At 40.6% G+C, this 21,850-nt stretch overlaps 1 protein-coding gene across 2 annotated transcripts in view; it reads right to left on the reverse strand.

Annotated features, from left to right (window-relative positions):
• The window catches only part of sox6 (SRY-box transcription factor 6), a 132,514-nt gene extending 112,529 nt beyond the window's left edge, over window positions 1–19,985 (reverse strand). Inside the window, exon 1 of one of the 2 annotated variants that reach the window (XM_080517800.1) lies at window positions 19,875–19,985. The gene's annotated coding sequence lies outside the window, so the exon portion shown is untranslated. Of the gene's footprint in view, window positions 1–17,654; window positions 17,860–19,874 lie in introns of those variants that run through there. The other variant, XM_080517799.1, reaches the window with a different exon arrangement.
• Window positions 19,986–21,850: the final 1,865 nt, after the last annotated feature.

Below are 21,850 nucleotides of genomic sequence, written 5' to 3' on the forward strand. Positions count from 1 at the left end.
TTGTGTCTGAAGAAATGAGAGATGTTTTAATTACAGAGATTAGATATTACCAAACCTTTGACTTCATAATTTGTTGTTAATTGAAAACAATGTGGCTAATAATACACATGGGTGACGTGTTCATCCGTCGGTTGTTTTTGGTGATCATTTGTGTAAGGGGAAAAAAAAAAGAATACATAATTGATAATAATGAGCAAACCTAAGTGATTTTGTAATGAAGTAAATGTTGTAATCCCTGTGGTGTAATAACACTCAATGTCAACTGGTCTATTGTAGCAGCATGGCGCAGCTCTTTTCCAGCTGCGAATTACACAGACGGGCAGGAAATATAAAACAAGCATGCACCACCGTACATAATTACTTGGTCAGGAACCTTTTGCACTCAGAAGTATAATTATTGTCCTCGTTACAATTTCTTTAAAAACTGTCCAAACGAGAAAGATCCTGATATGTCACAAGTTTTAAAAATCAAATGGACAGAGAAGGAATATGTTTTCAGCTAAAGCGATTTCATCTCTCGGAAAATCCTGGACGTTTTTTTTATTTGTTTATTTATTTATTTTTTCGCTCATATACATGAATCCAAACAGTCTGATTCAGCTCACTTCAAAGTGCCAGGGACAGAGAGGTCACAGCCACCTGTGGCATTTCTGTCAAAGAGTGGCCTTTTCTCTCGCTTTGGCTGGCCAATGCTAACACACACACACACACACACACACACACACACACACACACACACACACACACACACACACACACACACACACACACACACACACACACACACACACACACACACACACACAGAGTATTGCAAAGGGCTGAGGTTACTCGCTGAATCATCGATGTGTACTTATGTATGTGATTCTCACAACTTCTACCAAATATGTTCTTGTCCAGAAACTCATTCTGGACATTTATGACTCTTATTACGACACAGGATTCAATTTCTAAATGGTACCAGCTCATGTATTTATGCTCAAAGTTTCCATGCCTGTACTGCCACACATGCTATACATCAGGCAAAATATATATCTGTAGGAAGCTCCAGCCACTTGGAGTTTTACTACCTCAACTCAAGATGATTCACTTTCAAATCAAATGAAGCTTAACATTTCAGACATGTGTTTATGTACGGTGTGGGCTCCACTTGATTAAATCTCCCCCGTCCGTAACAGAGAGCTGTGTTATTCAGCTGTCATGTGACAGTGGCGTCGCATCAATAGACAACATGAGCAACCACCACATAGATGAAGTGACCAAACTCAGCTTTTATATTTCATGCGCCGAAGTTTTGAACATTATTTTCCACTATTACTCTATTAGTTACTTTTTAAAGTTCCATGTATATGTTCCTGCTACATATTTGTCTGCATGTTTGCATATGAACATTTCACCTTGCTGCAGTTGAGTGGGAATATGCATGAGCAAGCCAAAACTTGCACTTAAACTTCTGTTTGGAATTCATCCAGATCTGCAACATGTTAAAAAAAAAAAAAAAAAAAAAATCCTCCCAATCCTCCGTTCCAAATCCTCACTCTCCACTGCGTCCAAACACGCTAAAGTAGGAATTCTGCAGAGTTAGTTATTTGGACAATAGAAGTAATCTATGCCATCAGCAGGCTGCTCCCTACCTGGATGCAGTGTGGTTATCTCTGCAGAAGCAGCAGCCACAGTCAGTCAAACTGGGGAAGGCATGGGGGAGTTTGAGATGCACTGAGAGAGGGGGGTGGAGGCGGTAACAGTGGTCCCAAGGGAAATAGGGAAATGGGGGGGGGGGGGGGGGGGTGTAATACAGCATTGAGGGTTAAGGGGTGAAGTGCAGAAAATTCTGGTAAAGAAATGTCTGATATAGTAATTGAACATGTGTGATTGTGAGTTAAATATCCAGTGCCATAAAGTCAATTCTCCCTGTAGTAGCATCATCTGTGAAATGTAAAATGACAGCTTCCGTGCAGTGAGTAATCACCATAGCCGGGAATGAGAGGACATTACTTGTCAGGAAAGTTCAGGTGCGCTGTCGACACACTCAATTCATTCACTTCCTGCTGGTGTGATGCACTTTGTACAGACACAGCCGGAGAAATAAAAAGGTCCGAGAGTGTGTTGTCAAAAAGACAAGCTGTATTTCTACAAGACATCCACCATAGCATGAAGTTACTGGGGAAACTTGGTCAGTCACGTGCAAACAGCTGTTTCATGCTACAGCATTCCGTTAACTGTCACAACCTTTCAGATCTCTCTTTTCTCCTCTTTTTATCTCGACCCTCTGTCTCTCTCAGCATGCCTTTTTCTGTCTCTCGCGGATTCCACCCGACATTGAACTAGAACAGACCAGACACTCACAAAATGTCTCTCACCAGAGTGTCAAGAATGACTACTAGAATGTCACTCCTGTTAAATATCTTTGTTGAGACTAAAATACTGGCCATTATTTTTGACGGAGCTGAAGTGCCATGATGTCTGATACTGCAGAGAAAGGGGGGGAAAAAACACCCTTGAACAGGGGCTGTGAGTTTGTTACAAGCAAAATCCAGCTGCAGATACTACAGCACTGTGGCTGAACAATGCTTTCATGTGCTGCTTGGCAAATACATTATCTGTCATTTCCTCTGCGTCAAATAACAAGAATAAAAGTCTATTTACTGAGCAACTGGGTTGAGTCAGGGTGAAGGGAATGAAACGACCAGCAAATAGAATGTTTTCCTCCACGGTGGACGGCATTCAGTCCCCAGTGCAACCTATCAATTCTCTTTGATTTCCTCTCACATATTAATTTCTCCATAGACTGCAAAGACAGAGAACATAGAATAGGCTTGTCTTTTTCACAGTGATGAGGCCTCTTTTTTTACCTTCCATGATACGCACACACACATTTTCTTTTTTTCCTTTTTTTTTTTACTCCATCTTTTATTTGATGTGGGGTTTGTGTTTTTGTGTATGTTGGGGGCAGGGGTGTGAAAACAAGTCTCTCCCTCTCTTTCTCAGGTAATGTGTTTATTTTCCTGGACCCATCTTCTAGTTTACGGCGGTGGTGGCGTTTCTCCCCTCTTATCGCCTGGCCCTCGTGGGGCACTTTAGCCCCTCAAATCCTGTTCACCACATACTGGTTTTAGAATCTGTGAAATGAGTGCTAGAGAAGCGTGGCCACAATGTCTGCCTGTGTTGCTACTGGACTCAAATGGACATGGTGCTTTTTTTGTCCTGGGAGATGCATAAATGGAAGTTTTTAACACCTCAAAGGAGGCTGGGCCTTTGTGGAACCACACTAGAGAAGCCTGCCAGTCTCCCAAGGAGGCAGACACACTGAGTGCTGCAGGACAAAGAGCTAGAGGAGCAGAATCAGCAGGGGCATCACTCTGCTGTGGGCACCAACCACACACACACACACACACACGCACACACACACGCACATATGTGCGCGTGTATGTGCGCGTGTATGTATATGTGCCCATTCAAACATATGTGAACACACAATAGGGATTTGTTCCAACAAACTGCATATAAACCCAAAGCCAGTGTTTTGCAAATATATTACAAGAAATATGTTTTAAACAACAATGAATTTTCATCATACCTGTAATGTAACCTTGTTAAAGACAGGAACTCAAAAATAAGTCTGCATTAGTAACCCAATTCTAAGAAAATATGAATAGAAATATTGTATTTCCAACCATTAAAATCACCATACAGTGCTAACAGTAAAGAGCTTTATATGTGATTGTACAAACACACTCAATAAAAATGTAGAACCAGCGCATCACCATGTCCTACTTATTGATTTCAGCTCCACTGTTTGAAAATAATTTCCTCATTTCCATCCCAATTTTCCTTATTGAAATTCTTTTTTTATTTCTGAGTACGGCCCAACAGCTGGCATTTACAATCAGTCTTTATGCTGTTTAGATGTCTACAATAAGCATTTAGATGCAAATATCTCTGCCTTGTACAAAGGGCTTGCAACTTCTGTCAGAAGCAACATAATCAACCTGCAATTGTCTCCTGGCTCCAAGTGGTTTCCAGTGACAGGGTCTAAGCTGTAAGCATCTGTATTCAAATGATTCCCTATTTCAGGCACGGTTTAGTGTGGATATTTCCCAACACTACTGCACTGAAAATCAATCACATGGTGAATTAAACCAGAAAGAAAACAACTGATCCATAAATGATCAGGTTACAACAAGGCACTGGTGTCCGCAAATTATTCCGTGTTTTCCTTGTTCCGGGAGAAGCAGGAACACACAATTTGATAGTAGTCTTTTCCTCAAATGATTTGTAATACAGTACGACATTTTTCTATTGGCAGAAGCTGACAAGTAATTATTCTCATTGGAAGCTCGGTACAAAGCGAGCCGACAACTTTAACTAAGGACGTGTGGAAAACCTTGGTAGCACGTTACAGTGTAAAGTAAGTAATATAAATGAGCGGCAGTACAAAAGGACTGTAGCCAATGTAGGAAAGTCTATTTTTAATCATATGTTGACATAAAACTACATCTTAACAGTATTACATACATCATTCTATGATGGAAAACAGCAGCAAATTAATGCCTGATAGTAAGGGCGAGACCTTGATTCGCTTAATAAAAAAATATTAAAAAGCTGAAAAAGATTAGAGGTGTAGCTTCAAGAAAATATTTCTCTAGGTTTTTTGTGATCATTGGGTGAATTTCATAGTGATGAGGGGCATATCGTTTAGTACAACCTCTCTGAGTACGCGTAGCTATTCAACAATTACCATTATAACCCCATGTTTTTGTTTTTTTATTTACAATTGCAGAGGTCATTTGTCTTTTTTTGAAACCTGCAATTAATAGCAGCGTTTGCAAATGCAAATGAGGCCATTTAGGAGGAGGGAAAATGATCAGTTTGAGAATATTTCTGCCTTCTTAATCTTCTAAAGAGGGAAATGATTTAAAAGGAGGACACAAATCTCCAGTGACATGGCAGGAACTGTAGGGCACTTTCCTCTCTCCCTTGCTTTCCATTCTCCCATTCTCATCTCACTCATGTCTCCCTCTGGCTCCCCCATCCCCATTTCTTTTTCCTCCTAATTTACCTCTCCTGCCTTGTTGCCCTGTAGGGGTAGAAAGCCCAGGAGTCAGAGACAAGGAGCTGAGTACAGTGCTCTGCTTGGCTTGTCCCCTCAGAGGAAACAAATGTAGTGTTTGAGCCACTGATCACTGGTATAATTGAGTTTAACACTCCTTTTCTGGATTAAAAAAAGGTCCTTTGAAATGAGAGGTCAAATTACCTCTAGAGTCAGGCAATAAATAAGTCAAACAAGGTAAGAGGTTCCTGCCGGCATATGTTAGTGGCAAATTTAATTAACGGAAAAACAGGAAGCCCGTCCATTCCATACTGTATTGGGAAAAAAATCCTGTGCTGGAGTATCAGTTGCAGAGCAAAGGAATTAAATTGTATTAATCATCAATCAAGAATTGGTCTCAGTATTTAAAGTCATGTTGCATGCATCTGTTAATGCAACATTTGCAAATACAAAAACACATAATAGCTTAAAAGAAAATACAGCACTAATAATAAACAATTATGTACACAAAAACACATCTTGATAACATTCTGGTCCATTAGTGGCCACACTTTGTATGATTTTTATTTTTTTTGCTCATTATGTAAGATATCCTATAGGTCCATTGTACATTGATTTCAGCACAAAGAAAGGAAATGGGCATAAAGTAAAGCTGCAGTCTGGACTGGAAGCACAGAAGGTAGTAGAGAGAGAGATGGAGAGAGAGAGAGAGAGAGAGAGAGAGAGAGAGAGAGAGAGAGAGAGAGACCTGCTCTACACCCACCTCGCTATAATGTGGCCTTTGTGACATAATGCACTCTGTACAGCAGATTGTGGAAAATAATCTAGAATTTACTGGTTCACATATCCAGCAATAACAACTGACATCACAACCTGTACCATATATTCCATGTTTCTGGACTCGTTTCACCTTCAGTAGAGAATTGGGGGAGGGTGGGGGGTTACAAAAACATCGTCAAGCAGTTATTATACTCCCATCATGTTCTCGGAGCCTATTGCAGCATGGCACGAGCAACAGTGAAGCTGAGAAACCCAAGCAAGCTGAGGCTACAGGCAAGAGGGTTAGGGAACACTTTGGCTCGTAGTACAAACCTGCAACACTGTTCACAGCTGGAGAAGGATGGAGCTTGAACAAACACTTATGGCTTACAGATAAAGTGTGCTTAAATTCTGGTCATTAAGGTTTAGTTTTACAGAAGCATTATTTGGCATCCCGGTATAAGCCGCCTTGTCAGCATAAGCATCTTCAGGTGTCTTTGTAGAGTACCTCAATAAGAGTAGGAGGACAAGGCTCAAGCAAATGCCCTGTTAGCTGGAGTCTGGTATCGACAGGTGGGTCACATGGAAAATATTGTCTTTTCACGTGCAGACACACGTTTCTCGTTATTACTTAAAGAAACCCTGACATAGCCCCAAGCAGTAGAAAAAGAGACTCCGTGACTACTACTACTCACGACCAACTAGTTTTCAAATATATCTTTCCTTACATATGAGAATACATACTTAGGGTGAGTATACTTTAAACATGCCAGTGGGAACCAATTGAAAACGTAAATAGATGAAATTGCATTTATAAACATGAAATAAGTGCCACAAGGCAAGTATGATCTATACAATAAAGGGAAAACACTTTCACTTCAACACAAATTGATTTCAGTTAAAAGAATCTTGCAAACCCGTTCCCAGAATCTTTAAAAATGTGAGGTAAAAATGTACATTGGTTGTAACTTAATAACATAAATAAATGTGATGAAATATGTGACTTCCATCCAGCAAAAAAATAAAATAAAAAATACCACAGTAGCGTTACAATGTTGAAATTGCAATAATAATTTCCACAGAGCTGCCAAAGTGTGTGAATGTGTTAGTGCTTGTATGTGTCAGTACGTCCATGTGTGTGCATGCCTGCTCTCCAGAGCAGCCCCCCAAACATGGTTTTGGGCAGTGTGGCCTAACAGTAAAATGTTGAAATTGGAAAAAATATTACCCTTCTTTCTCTTGAATAGCAGAGAGATAAGCACCCTTTAGCAATGAAGCCAGTGGAGTTTAAGCTTATTATGAATACCTCTCAGAGCGCAGAAGCATGTACTGTAGAAATCAAAGGGAGTAATAGGCAGGTAAGCCAGTGTCATTTTAAGGAGGAAGTCAGTTGTGAAATTGTAAAATCGCAAGGCCCTGCTGACAATCTCCTGCCCTCAGAACACTCCCATAAATGATTTCTAATGGCAGTGGCTATCACATATCTGAAAAAGTTAGAAGTTTGTGAGGCGAAAAGAAAGAAAATCCAATGCTAATCTCTCCATTGATGGAGACTAATAATAATAAGACCATTTATCTCTTTGATTAAACAGCACATACTCCGAAGTTCACAAGAATGTGTGATTCTTTCCAAGTGGCCTAAGCTTCCAGAAGCAGACAGGGCTTTGCAGAACATTCCTCATGGTTTCATGTTCAATTGGTTGTGAAAGTCCACTCTAACATGCTGGAATAACCCCCCCCCCCCCCCCCCCCCCCCCCAAAAAAAAGGTCATATTCATCTTTTAAATGTTTGGCTTGCAAAAGGTGCTCATCAAATTTCAGAATTTCCACATGAAGCTTATGCATGTATACACTCAAAACACATTGACTGTAGGGCTGTATCATATTCATATGTGTTTTTGTGCCTAATAGTTTATGATGTAAAGCTCCTTCACTGCGATGTGTTGTAAAGATGATATCATAACACGACCGCTTCGAGGCAGCCCGGACTCTGGAGGGCTCACATATGCCAGAAAGACACCTGCCACACACACACACACACACACACACACACACACACACACACACACACACACACACACACACACACACACACACACACACACACACACACACACACACACACACACACACACACACACACACACAAATACCCAGGCTGATACATACTGTTTCTCTCCTCTGAATATTCATCTATGTTTCCACGTTATCTGCAGGTCTCCTAATCACAGTCACTTCCCCTTTAATCACAGCAATCTAATTAGGTCCTAATAAACCATTTTGCCATCCTCTTGCAGCGCCTCTGTGTCACTCACACATCAAACCATGAAATACTATATTAAGGGGCTGTCAACCTCAAAGGAAAGCTCCTCCAGCAGCAGTGATACAGATACTGCAGACACACCCTCTTACACTAATTGAAATTATCGAAAGCTCTGCTTACATGTGACACTTGGCCATGTCTGAAACCATGTCCTGAAATACAGTCAAAAGCACAACAGTTGTGCCAGCCCTGAGGCTCTACTGGTTTCTCTGATGTCGGATAATTGTTTAAACCTGAGTGGATATGGCACAGCGCCTCATGCTACTTTTTGTGCCAAGAGAATTTTTTTTTTTTTTTCTCACTCGCAGTTTCTCCCTCTGTCTCTTCCATTCTAATTCAGTCCAGCACGGGCTTCAAGAAAAGCCTCAATGGTTCCATGTTCATCTTGGAAAACCAGTGTTGGGGATGATGATGATCACTGACCGCAAGTTGATAATGATGACTGTTTAATTAGAAGTCTTTCTTTGGCCTGGCTATAACCCAGAATCCTCCACCCTGTAAATCGTAACCAATAAATTTAGCTTCACTGAGGATGAGGAGGAACATTGTACCTCCCCTGTGCACCCTCAACTCCACCCCTCGTCCAGTGCACAAAGCCTCTCTCCTTAACACGACCATAGTTATGTTGCACCAGAAGCAATCCATGATTGTGATTTCTGGTTTTCCTTATTTCTTTCTCTCCTTTTTAAGGTTCAGTCCTTTCCTGAGTTTCGGTGTTTCTGACTATTATTTATTATTAGTTCTCTTTACTTCACATTCTTTCATTTTTTATGGTCACATTTAAGCAGCTCCGTACACCTGGTTAGACTAAGCAAAATTACTGTGGCCATTTTAAGTACATTAGGCTCATGCTGGGAAACTAGAGCACTTAGGTTTGAAAGACATACTGTGAGTAAAATACTAACTTTAATCTAATAACATGCAAACCCCAGTGTATCATAGCAGTCATGTGCCAAGGCAAGCCACTCTAACCTACTTTATGCAAGTTCTCAATGTGCAATAACAACATGATTCTTCTCACAACATGTGCCATTGTGTCTAAACTGCTGCTACGGATAAGCTCCCTGAGTGTGAGGTTGAGAGTGAGGAGTTGAATCGAAAATAAATCGCCAGCAAAAGTTACAAATGCATCTTTATCATAATATACACACGCAGTATATCTCTCTCATTAAAACTCTTCCAAAGCGTCATACTGTTGTCGTTAGAAAATGTCGACAAAATATTGCTGTTTCTTAGACAGGGCAACTCCTCCCATCTCCCTGTCCTCTCCCACTTCCTGTCAATCACCTCCTCTCAGACGAACCTCCTCCCAGAGGTTTCTACATCTATCATGCCTGGCAGAAACACCACCGCCACTCTGTGTGTGTGTGTGTGTGTGTGTGTGTGAGTGTTTGTGTGTGTGTTGCATGTGGGCGGGTGGCGTGTGCCAGAGTGGCTATCCCCTCAGATTGTCAAAGAGGCTCATGGGATATATGCTACATGGGCCAAACCACAGGCTTTCTCTATCATTTCAGCAGATTTTCTTTTTTTTTTAGTCCCATTGAGGAAAGAAATTATCACAGTTGGTACTTTCTTTCCTTGTATTCCTCAAATTCTTCAAGAATTTTGCTTACTTCCTCAGTATAGCTGCACTTTGCTTATATATGCAAGCCAATCATAGATTTTAAAGTACAATATTTTAGACATTGCAAAAATGTATTCATGACCTCCCAACAGCTATTTTTTTTAAAGTGTGGTGGTTAATTAGGTGTTCCTTAAGAAACAGACAGATGACTGTTAATTTAAGTTTGTCGAAGGTCATATTTTCCAAAATTAGCATCCCCATTACGGATATGGCCCAAGCAAGTACGTAATCAGAGAGCTAAGATTTCTCTAGTTATTTGGAAACAAATGCCATCTGCTTATTCAATATCGGGACCACATTTAGCTTCACGTAATATTTTTAAACCATCTTGAAAATACAAAATTCTTTATGTGAAATATTCTCTATTTGTAATTAATGATGAAAAAAAAAGAAAGAAAAAGAAAAATCTTACTTTGGCTAAAAAAAAAATAACCCAGAGTTTGATTCACTTAACATCAGAGGGATCTGAAGCAACATGAGCACTAAACATCATTATGTGTACAGAGTTTTCAGTCTTCGTAAATCTGCTCTTAGCTCATCTTTTCAGCAACAGGGCAACAACCCCCTGCCTTTGCTCAGACAGTACGAGAGAGAGGGGGGGGGGGTTAACACAGACAGGCAGCGAAACAGACCAGAGCAGAAGCGAAAGCCTGTGGTTGGGTCTGCTGAAGACATCTTGTCATAATGCACATTAAGAGCAAAGCCTTGTAGGACATCCAAGTTAGTGTAAAAAGAAATTATTCAGAAAGGAAACAAAAGACCTGGGCAAGAGGAGACGCTATGGTTAACTTCGTCAGAATTTTAGCCACAAGAGCCTTTCCATCTCTTCCCCCACCCTCTCTCTTTGTCACTTTGATTTATTTTTGGCATCCAACATTAGCATTTTCCACAGGAAAAACTGTTGGGAATCTGAATTCTGGCTCAACACGTTCTTTTTCTTTTCCATAACTTCCTCGCCTGTTTTAGATGTCACAGTGGCTGCTCCATGATGCAAGTCGTTGATCAGTATTTGTTTCCACCCAAGAGGGCTGACACACACTATCTGGAGAGCTCAGAATCAAATGAGAGCAAATATGAACTAAGCTTTTGTTGTGAGACATCTCCAAAAAACGTGTCCAAACCCAAGGATCATTTCGGCGTTTACGCAATCACATGAAGACTTTGTGACTGCATTTAGTGAAATCTCATCCATTAAATGGTACAAATATATTATCAAGCATTCTGCAATGCGCCTCATCTGATGAAAGTGATCATGGAGACGTTGCTTTAGTGCAAGGTAAAGAAAGTTATATGAAATAGCATATGTTCATATTAAACATTTCCTAAAGTGTGCACCAACGCACAGATTTACACTCTTGCATGGACTCACATACAAATATGCCCACAGAAGCTTCGTTTGTAGTCTGATCTGAAAATAACTGTGCGCCAGTTCCAAACATACTTAGATCTGGATGGTGAAGTAATGAAGCCAGATTGACTGGCTTAGTAGCAACTATGGAGCATATTTAGCATCTCATGTCAGATCAAGTTCAGCTTTAATAGACCGTTAAAGTCATTCCTAAGGGAGGTTTTTTTTTTTGTTTTTTTTTTGAAGTAGAGTTACTCATAACAAATAGGAAATTTAAATGTGGTATGTGCTCCATGCCATAATTGCACTGCTTCTTCTTTATGAAATGGTGAGGTTTTTAGGGCATTTTTGCATTATATTTACATGAAAACTTTAAGTTTCACAGCTGCTCACGCTGGCTTAAGCTATATTTTCATAAAGTCCTTTAAAGCTTCCTCCAAGGCTGTGACTTGCCCATGGGATGGCATGATCCAAACACAATGGGGAAGGGGGGGGGGGGGGTCACAAGGAAAGGGCTTGTTGTGCAGCTTTTGTGTGTAAGCAGCGCAAAAGCCCACATTACACTAATCTCTTTTCCCTTGTTCACACAACACACAATCTCGGGTCTTCAGAGCTTCTTCAGTTCTAGAAGGACAGAAATCACATGGGGCAAAAGATCACAGCTGATTTTTGTTCTTTCCTTTTTTGAGTAGTCCCAGAATTTTACAGCAAGGTCACCCATGCACACATGTAATGACGGTATATCTATTTATCTATGAAAGGCTAATACACTGACGAAAAAAAAGACTTTTTTTTTTTCTCGCGACAGAAATAAAAGTTCCGTGTGACTGCAGTCAGGGAAAGTAGCTTCAGAGTTAGTGTGAAAAAAATTTTTTTTAATTAATGGCATGACTGGGACTGTAGCTTTTATGCTTGCCACAAAAAGGGAGAGAAAACAAAATATTGAAAAAGAAAAATTGAATTCAGTACCTTGCGATGTCAAATTAGCAGCGATGATGTGAGCATTTGTTCCACACTCCCGTCTAAACCACCTGCATTATTTTCACACAACCTTCCTGAGCCTCAGACTGTGTGTGCGTGCATGCTTGCGTGCGTGTGTGCGTGTGTGTGTGTGGGGGAGAGAGCAAAAGGAAGGAGTGACATATTGAGCGTGTGCGTGTGCTCAGTTGCTGGGTGTGCGCATTTATTAATGCCCTTGTCCCTATTTCAATGAGCGTGTGTGTGTGTGTGTGTGTGTGTGTGTGTGTGTGTGTGTGTGTGTGTGTGTGTGTGTGTGTGTGTGTGTGTGTGTGTGTGGGCGTGTGTGTGTGTGTGTGGGCGTGTGTGTGTGTGTGTGTGTGTGTGTGTGTGTGTGTGTGTGTGTGTGTGTGTGTGTGTGTGTGTGTGTGTGTGTGTGTGTGTGTGTGTACATGTGCAGAGACTCCAAAATTCACCATGTTTTAATTACTGGCCGGCTGCACTGTGTCTCTTTGATATGGAAATAGACTCAACCATCTTCACCCAGCCACTGTACAAATCTTCATCTGATTCATAAAAAACAATGAGCCCGACTAATTCCTCCACCTGATTACAGTCCCAGGCCTGTGTCAGAGGCAGGCGACCACCAACGCCCTTCCAATTAATTCTACATTTTAATGTGTGATTTAAAAAAAAAAAGAGAAAAGAAATCAACCTCCTTACCATAGCCCCGACTGTTGCATTTTGAAGTCAAAGTTAATTATCCACAACTATGCTATGGACTGAAAGTAAATGTCCAATTATTTTGAGAAAAACATATTTGGTGGGAGAGTGAACGATACAGATCAAAATGGGGCACTTAGGTTACTTGTGCAATTATACAGCTCCTGTGATGACACACATATTTAGATTTTTTTTTTCCCATCTATAATCCTTTAATGTCAGCAATACTGTTCACTTATAACAGCCAGAGGGAGACGGAGATCTAACAGACCCGAAAAAAAAAAGTACCGCTGCCCCTGATGATGTTCAGTAAGTGCTGGCGCACATAGGTGCAGTTTGTTCCTGAATAAAAAAATGACATGTAATCGAGTTGAATGGCTGACATTACAAGAAGGAAAGAAGAAGAAAAACACTCCTCATTAATTAGAGGAAATTAGCCATCAAGTCTTAATGTAACACAAAATTTCAGATGCTTTCTCAATCTGCACTAACGGAATTGTCACTAATTTTCATGAACGGCCAGGGATTTGAAGGTAGTCTCTCCTGTGCCTCGGCTGACCCTTGATTTCATTAGTTTCATCGCTGCGTAAAGTGACAATCCTGAAGACACAAAACAGCCACGATTCATCTTCTGATGTTAATTAGTGATCTGTTTAACTTGTCAGGAACTTCTTGTTGAAGGGAACAAATTACCTCCACCACCACCCCCCCCCCCCCCCCCCCTCCCCCTCCTAGACATGCTATGGCACATTCCCATCAGTTTTCATCATTGTTGAAATATTCTACAGCAAATTAGATAACACTTAGAAAGACAGATGCCACAACATGTGCTGCCACATTTATTATCTCCTGCGGTCCTCCAACCTTCTGCTGGCCCCCTCCTCTACCTTTACCAGGCCTGCTGTTGTTTACCTCTTCTCATCTTGTTTATCATCAGGTCTCAGCCACTGCAACCACAAAGACGGGGCGACGAGTACCTGTGTAACCCTCAGCCACCCCGCTCGCTTCACTCTCCCTGCCCACATCCTACCAACGTCCTGTCACTTGGAACAAAATTGCAGTCCCCTGAAAAACACAGTGTCTATGGGAAGATAACAGAATTCGCAAGGTCTTGGTTAAAGAGTCTAAATGACATTTGGTCGGCAGCGAGGAAGCCGCTTTTTGGGATTTTGACATTTTGAATCAAAACTAACAGCAGTGTTTATTCGTGTCAAGAGTGAAGATATGCCTACAAAATAACTGGGAAGATGGAAAGTATCACCCATGCATGCATACATGCCAAGTGTCTCTCTCTCTCTCTCTCACACACACACACACACACACACACACACACACACACACACACACACACACACACACACACACACACACACACACACACACACACACACACACACACACACGCGCACACACACACACCAAGAATAAAACAATACATGAATTTTGAATATCAAGGCCTAAAAAGAGCAGTGAAGAATCTTTACTACTGTGCCATTGTATAAAAGAATCAATAATATTCATTGTTTGCAACAATTTTCGAGTGACAGCTTGTGACTGTGATGAGCTTCACACCTGCAGAAATCTATCGATACAAGAATCTTTTTTTTTTTTTCTTCATTTCAAACCATGAAATCAGCTTATCGTGAGTGGAATTGATAGTAATATCATTAAAGAATTCAGTTTGGCAGGGGAATACACCCGGGTAAAACTGTTTGCAGAATAGCGAGGCCGTAAAACGAAACCTACACACACCAGCACTTTCATTTGCATCACGGTTTTCCTTAATGATAAATAACAGCAGATTTTTTCCCAAAACAGTGGATAAATCTCACTTGACTAATCCAGACCAAAGCTGATGCAGGTGTACTTCGACACATTTTCCCCTTTTGCAATAAAATGACAGCTATATTTACTGAAAATGACATTTATCTTGTGTTTAGAACATCAATCATGAATTTTCAATGTGCACATACATAAGAAAGGCATTAAGAATATCCAAACTATGACTTAAAAGCCTGCAACTGTTTTTGCCCCTTCTGTTCTGCCGCCTGCCCCTTCTTTTTAACCCACGAATGGATTGTGCAAGAGCTTTTAACAAAAACTAGATGATGGGGACTTTTGAACTTAAGAGTTCAATCAGTGTGTGGCATTTTTAAATTAGCTCATTCACAACACATATTCATCTCAGTAAAGCTCTTCTGGGAGTGAATCGTACAGGGGAAAAGAAATCCGAATTTCTGTTGAAAATTATGCATATCTCCTTCTTCTCTTTCAGCATGGGAGACATTGGACTTGAACAGAGTGCAGGATGTGTTTAGACAAGCGAGCCAGGTGGCTTTCTCCCTTCTAGCCAAAATGAAAGTCCTAAAATCTTTGAACTAACTGGCACATCAGTGTCAGCAACTCTATATCTTTACAGTGTGTCCAGGTGGGAAATGCTGGCTTATTTCTCAGTCCTGCACAAAATGTCATGTCACCCCGAGATCCACCCGCGGATTTACTCCTTGAAAATATAGAAAACGTGCAAGACCAGTCAGTATATGACACATGAGAAATAATCGATTAACCCCCTCAGTTTGGTAAATGTCTTATAATGAAAAGCGACACCAATAAAATTATTAGAAGGGAGTAAAAAAAAAAATAGTTACACTTAATATTTCTCCCGATTATATATATATTTTTAATGCGAGTTAAAAGTGTAACAATCACAACGATGTGCATGCATAAAGAATGTGTAATAATTAAGACGCCGCGTGTAAAAATGATTGAGAAATGTTGAATAAAAAGCGAGCGCGGTTGGCATCAAAGGGCTGAAATGCTGCTTTTCACTCTTTTTCTCGTGCGCTCCTTTTGGCTGAGCGACACGCTGAGCTGCACAAGCCGTCAGAGACAAACTCTTATAGAGACAGAGCCGAGTGTCCCTGTATAGCAATCAGGACAATGTGCTGAATGGGCAGTCTAATTATAAATGTGCCATTTAGACTTGCATTTGGTCTCCAGAACCGCCTTACCTTATGAGGAAAACCTGCCTCGAACAGATACAGACAGAGCAACTGTCCAAAACAAAATGCCACAAGGAGAGAGAGAGAGAAAAAAACAACTTTACTCCTACACCTCAAAAGAGGAAAACACCCGAGTTACACTCTGGAAAATTTGTTTCATTTGGTTGAAGGATTTTTTTATTATTATTCAAAAACAGCGGGAGATAATCACGGGCTCATTAATCAGCCACAGGTGTGTTATTTATGCGGTCAGCATGCGCACGTGCCAAGTGTTTAAAGGACAGAGGCTCGTGCAGCTTTTAAACAATTACACCAGAGGATTATTATCATCTTATTAAAATGTTATTATAACCCCCGCTGCAGATTTTGACGGGTGTTTTTTTTTTTCTTCTTTTTTTTTGCACGGGGTGTGAGTCTAATTTTGGAAAAAGGTGTTAAAATGACGTGCCGTCCCCGCGCTGCAAGAGCTCCTAGTGTTTTTGTTTTCCTTTCACTCATATATTAATGCTCCATTTGCGTTAAACAGAAAAATAATTCATAATGGCAAACGGTAGATGACTCGCAATTGGTGAAAGTTTCTCCCTAAAAAATATTAAAGTTCTTATCAAACATGTAAAATTACAGGGGGGTGGAGGATAATCTAAATTGTAAAAGGAAGTGAGTATTAATATTGAATTGTGTAAAGAATTGCGTAAAAGTCCAAACAGTTAATGAACACATGGGCACTATTCACAGGAAAACTTCTGTGTTTTCCGGACATCGCCGAGCTTCAACAGCTCTCGGCTTAAATGGAGAACTGTCGGTTCGAGTGCATCTTCTCTACATGGACAAGCCTTGCGATTGTTGAATTTAATTTATGGCTTATGCATTCTTTAGAGGTCAATTCCCCTGACCCCCCGAGAAAGTTAAGGAAGAGCAGATTCCCAGGGTGCAAGGCGTCCAGAAACTCGAGGTTTCTGGCATTAAAGAGCAAAGTGTCTGCAGAAAACGGGTAGTTTTGAGGGGGTTAACTAAAAAAAAAAAAAAAAAAACAAGCACTGGAATGTATAAAGGTTTAATGAGACATGGGCGCTTCAAATAAACTTGTCCACCTCACATGCAGGGAGAGGAAACCTACCGGGGCGCACGTCACTGTCAATGAATGGTACCGCTTTGTGGACAGAAGTGAAACTGCCACCAACACAAGAAAGTTACTGGACATGTAAACACACAAGCAAAAACAAAAAACAAAAGAAAACCCCACCGTCAGCCTTTCAACGTGTCGCACCTTATTAAGAATCGTATTTTCGTGACAGTGAGATTGTTATGTGTGACAGGAGTCCGGTGTTTACACTGTACAGCCAGTGTCCGGCTGCACGGCTTCTCGTGGCTGAAATACACAAAGATATAAAACAAATAGATAGATAGATATATACAATACATGATTTCTAACCGTCCGAAAATGACTTAATGTGCCGCGAAGTTTAGTTCTGGGTGAGTTTGTTTGGTGAATATGCTGGAAATGTAGCGATTCCGAAGAGGAGCGGAGAAACTCCCGAGCCAGCACGCAGCGTGCCACACGCTCGTCTCGCGTGTTTGGAGCAAAAACGGCGCACCAGACACACACGATAACTAAAGTTGACAGTCAATCTCCTCATCACAAAAAAAAAAACACCAAAACAAAACAAAACAAAACAAAGCCGTGATTCCGTGAAAGCTTCACCCGCGTGTTACTTTAAGTGGATTTGTTTTGGAGCGAGACGCGCGCGAGGTGCCGGGACGTCTCACTGACAGCGGCTCGACTTCAGCAGAAGAGACGCAAAAGGCTGGAAAAATATCAGGGCAGCACATAGAGGCATGTTGGAAAGTGCAACAAACGTGTTGTTTACCTTGAAGTTGTGAGCCGTGGCGGAAGGTAACTGTTCGTCCTTTTCCCCCCGTGCGTAAAGAAAACTCGACTCAGCTACACTTTACAGAGAGAGTTGACTTGAGCTATCTGTTGAGCGAAAACTTACTGCTCACACGGGGCCATAGGAGGGGATCCCGCACACTCTCTTGGAACTTCTGCTGTCCGACACTACAAGTACTTTTGTTGTTTGCCTATCTGCTGTTTATCTCTCGCTCACACAAACTCGGACGACAGGAGACGATGGGTAGAGCTGCTGTCAATCTTGGCAATCAATGCGCGCAGCCATGTCGCAAGTATTCAAAGCATTTCCCGTCGTGCAACATCAGAAAGTGAGTGGCCAGGGCATTGATCTGAGGAAGGCAAAGAGGCAGGACTCCCCCTCCTCCTCACAGACAGGAGATGAGAGAGAGAGAGAGGCAGAGAGAGAGTGAGAGAGAGAGAGAGAGGGAGCGAGAGGGCGAGAGAGAGAGAGAGAGAGAGAGAGAGAGAGAGAGAGAGAGAGAGAGAGGTAGTGGAGGAATAAACGCAGAGACAGGGAGGATGATTGTTTCTGGACGCTTTGAGTAAGTTCAATAAGCTTACTTAAATGAACATCTACAGACTTCACATTAAGGACTTTTCCCCTCCAGAGTTCCAGCAGCTGTGCTTTTCGTGACACGTTTTGACACTTTTTTTTCCCGACAATTTATCTCTTGAAAAAAAGGAGAGGAAAAAAAGACGTGACCTTTCCAACTTCATTTTAAAATCACTACTTTCTTTATAGAAAAGGTACATTCAGCTGATATGAGATAATGACAGCAGGTCAGTTAAACTCTTGTAGGGCACTGAGGAGTTCACGGACTACTGTATGTACTTGTGTGATACACAGTTTTAATCACATAAATTGAATCAGCACTAAAAACGATGCCGAAATGTCTAACTTTTTTAGATTGTAATATAAATAAAACCCAATATGATTGGATTCACACTTTAACAAAACAGTTTTTATTTTATTTAAACTTTAGATATCATGGACTGGATCTCATATTTAGTCAAAATGTTAAATTAAATGTCTGTAGATTGTGTTACAAAAGCTATTTAGGCATATATATATTTTCTATATTTAGGTCTGGAACTTCCAAATATAATCTAACTTTGTATAAAAAATTGAGAACTTGATTTGAATTGGATACATTTAAAATATTAAAACAAAATTAACCCCCCCAAAAAATATTTATATGGGAAATGGTCCGCTATAAAATATATTTTCAACATCACGTTTAACTTTTATATTACTCTGACTAACACGTTTTCTCAAGTTTTTCGTGTTTGTGGGCACAGAAAGCTTGACAAAAAATAATTACCGTGTTGCATTTGAGATTCCTGCAATAAAGTAATAGTGTCATCACATTTATTCTGAAGAAATTACACCTTTAATGTTAAAAAAAAAAGAAGAAGAAAGAAAGAAAGAAAAACAATCCCGGCATCCACAGGATAATCCAATAAGCCTACAGGTTGCGCTCACTCGTCAAACAAGCTCCGACAAAAATCTGATTGAACACATGTTTCAGATTATCAACTGTTTGTCAAAGAGGCCCGGTGAGGTGTCAAACAATAGAAATCTCAAAACAAATCTTAATACACATGTCAGAAAAGCATTGAGACAAGTGTGACACAGGAGTAGTAATCAGTTCAAATCAGCATCATCTGGATATAAAGAGCAACATGCCTTAAGTGTCAGATAATAGAAATGAGAAAGTTACTTACAAAGAGAGGAGACAGCAGGAGGAAATTCAGATTGTTAACAGCAGAGTGACATAGAGCTAAAAGAGGGAGGAGAGGCAGAGTCAGGGAGAGAGTGACAGAGAACGGGAAAGGGGGAGAGAGAGAGAGAGAGAGAGAGAGAGAGAGAGAGAAAGAGAAACGGGGGGGACGGGGGTGAGAGAGGAAATACACAACTCAGCCACGATAACATCGTGTCAGCCCTGACTCTTGTGCTCCTCACTTTTTTTTTCTTTCAGGTGAAGTCAAACACAACACAAGCTTCACCAAAGTTCATCCAAAGCATCTGCGTAAAACATAATCCCCAATTTTTTTATGTGATGAGAAGTGTGTGAGGAAGGAAAGAAAGAAAGAAAGAAAGAAAGAAAGAAAGAAAGAAAGAAAGAAAGAAAGAAAGAAAGAAAGAAAGAAAGAAAGAAAGAAAGAAAGAAAAACTTACCTTGAGAAACTTTTTTTTCTGTAGACAATGAACTTGAACGCCTCCTGGAAGTCAACAATGTGATCTAACTCAGGTTGAAACAGCTCTGTCTGATGAAATTATAAATAATCCTCTAACTGCCTGACACTGTGTTTTTCCACATCCATGCATGATGATTCTTATGTGATACTTGCAGTAAGAGGAGCTTCTTTGAGCAGCGGGGCTTTACTTTCACCGCTTCCAGTGGAATGAGGGTTGGACGTGTCTCATACGCCACCTTTTGGACATTGGCGGAAGTGCAGCCGAACGTCTTCTATCTCGCAACTATCAGACGACTGGAAAATAGACAGAATCGACTCGAGAGGGCTTCAACAATTTTCCTGTTTAGGGAGGCATTTTTAAAGCTTAAAGTTGGATCTTTATAAAAGAACCATACATTTTGTGAGCAATGTACATTTTGATTCACACTAATAAAAACGCATATGTGTTGCAAAGCTGATAACCTTTGAACCACCTTGATTGTACAGATTTGCAATCTAATCCACACCAAAGAAGATGCTGTGAGTAGAAATGACCTGTGACATCAGTTTAGTCAGTTGTTTATTATTTGATATCATCGAATAGAAATGTAGCTCAGCAGGTGCCCATAGTTCTAAAAATACAAGCACTGTATAGTATCCTATCTTTAACAAAGAGTTGGGCGTTATCGCTTCCTCTTTATAGCTCAGATGTGTGTGTGTGTGTGTGTGTGTGTGTGTGTGTGTGTGTGTGTGTGTGTGTGTGTGTGTGTGTGTGTGTGTGTGTGTGTGTGTGTGTGTGTGTGTGTGTGCGTGTGCGTGTGCGTGCGTGCGTGCGTGCGTGCGTGCGTGTGCCTGCCTCCACGAAGGGCAAAAAAAAAGACAGTCCAACTTGTTGGGGGGTAAGGCAGACACATTTGCATACCCTGTGAGTCTTTGATGCATCTTGAAATTCAAGTCTAGCCCATAAATATTTGAGAAGGAGAGTGCATGAAAATCAACATTTTTGTTACATTAAATTAACATGTGTTCTTCTCCTGTTCTGCATGGTTAATTAGAGAGCGCCATTCAGTCAGTGAGTGAGGATGAAGGGGGGGGGGCTGCTTTGATTACAGTGCAGCCCGAGCAGGTCTCAAAGGTGTGCAGCTGATTCATTCTTCGGAACACAGTGATTACTGATCTCAAAGAGGAGGATTCACAATTATCTAAATTATAAAAGGGGAAGATTTTTAAATGTGCTCCATCCCATCGTTGAGTCAGTCAGTGTAATGTGTGGGATAACCTCTTGATTTTAACTCTCATATTTAGCATATATAAGCGGTTTATACGCGGTTTGTGACTGAGATATGATCAGACATCTGCAATTACAAGTACATATGAAGACATTTTTAACATTTCTTGAAGTCTTTGATTGTATGTCTAATGAAGGATTCTTAAGTAGTGTAGAAAGGTTATATTGTATACAGGCTACTCCTCACCTTCACTTACTAATAAGGTAAACATCTTCCAACTGTGCAGATAAACAGATGCATGATGTCTTCTGTTAATTTAACTATGAAGAGGTTTTCAAACATTTAAGGTGAGAAGAAATGATACAACTGGCATAACATAAGAGCAGGAAGGTTGATCTGAGTTGAATGACAATATTTCATTTCTGCACTCGGTATCCTATTCAATAACACCAAGCACAATAAGTGACTTTACAGTACAAGGATAACTACAGTTAATATGTGGGTGGAAATTACCTATCCATATTGGGGGGGTTAATGTACGACAAACAGAAAATATCAAAGCACCTTTTGTAGGTTTCATAAATCATATATATTCAGAGGGTGAATTATCTGTTTCTTGAAGGAAAGATGAGACCATTAAGTTCTGCCAATGAGTTTATCTATATTGCCAACATTTAGAAATGTAAATAAACAACCACCTGACTCAGTATTGTCTATTTGTACAGTTTGGGTGCTCAGGGAAAAACTT

Source organism: Blennius ocellaris, assembly GCF_963422515.1.
Source record: "Blennius ocellaris genome assembly, chromosome: 1".
Classification (NCBI taxonomy): Eukaryota; Metazoa; Chordata; class Actinopteri; order Blenniiformes; family Blenniidae; genus Blennius; species Blennius ocellaris.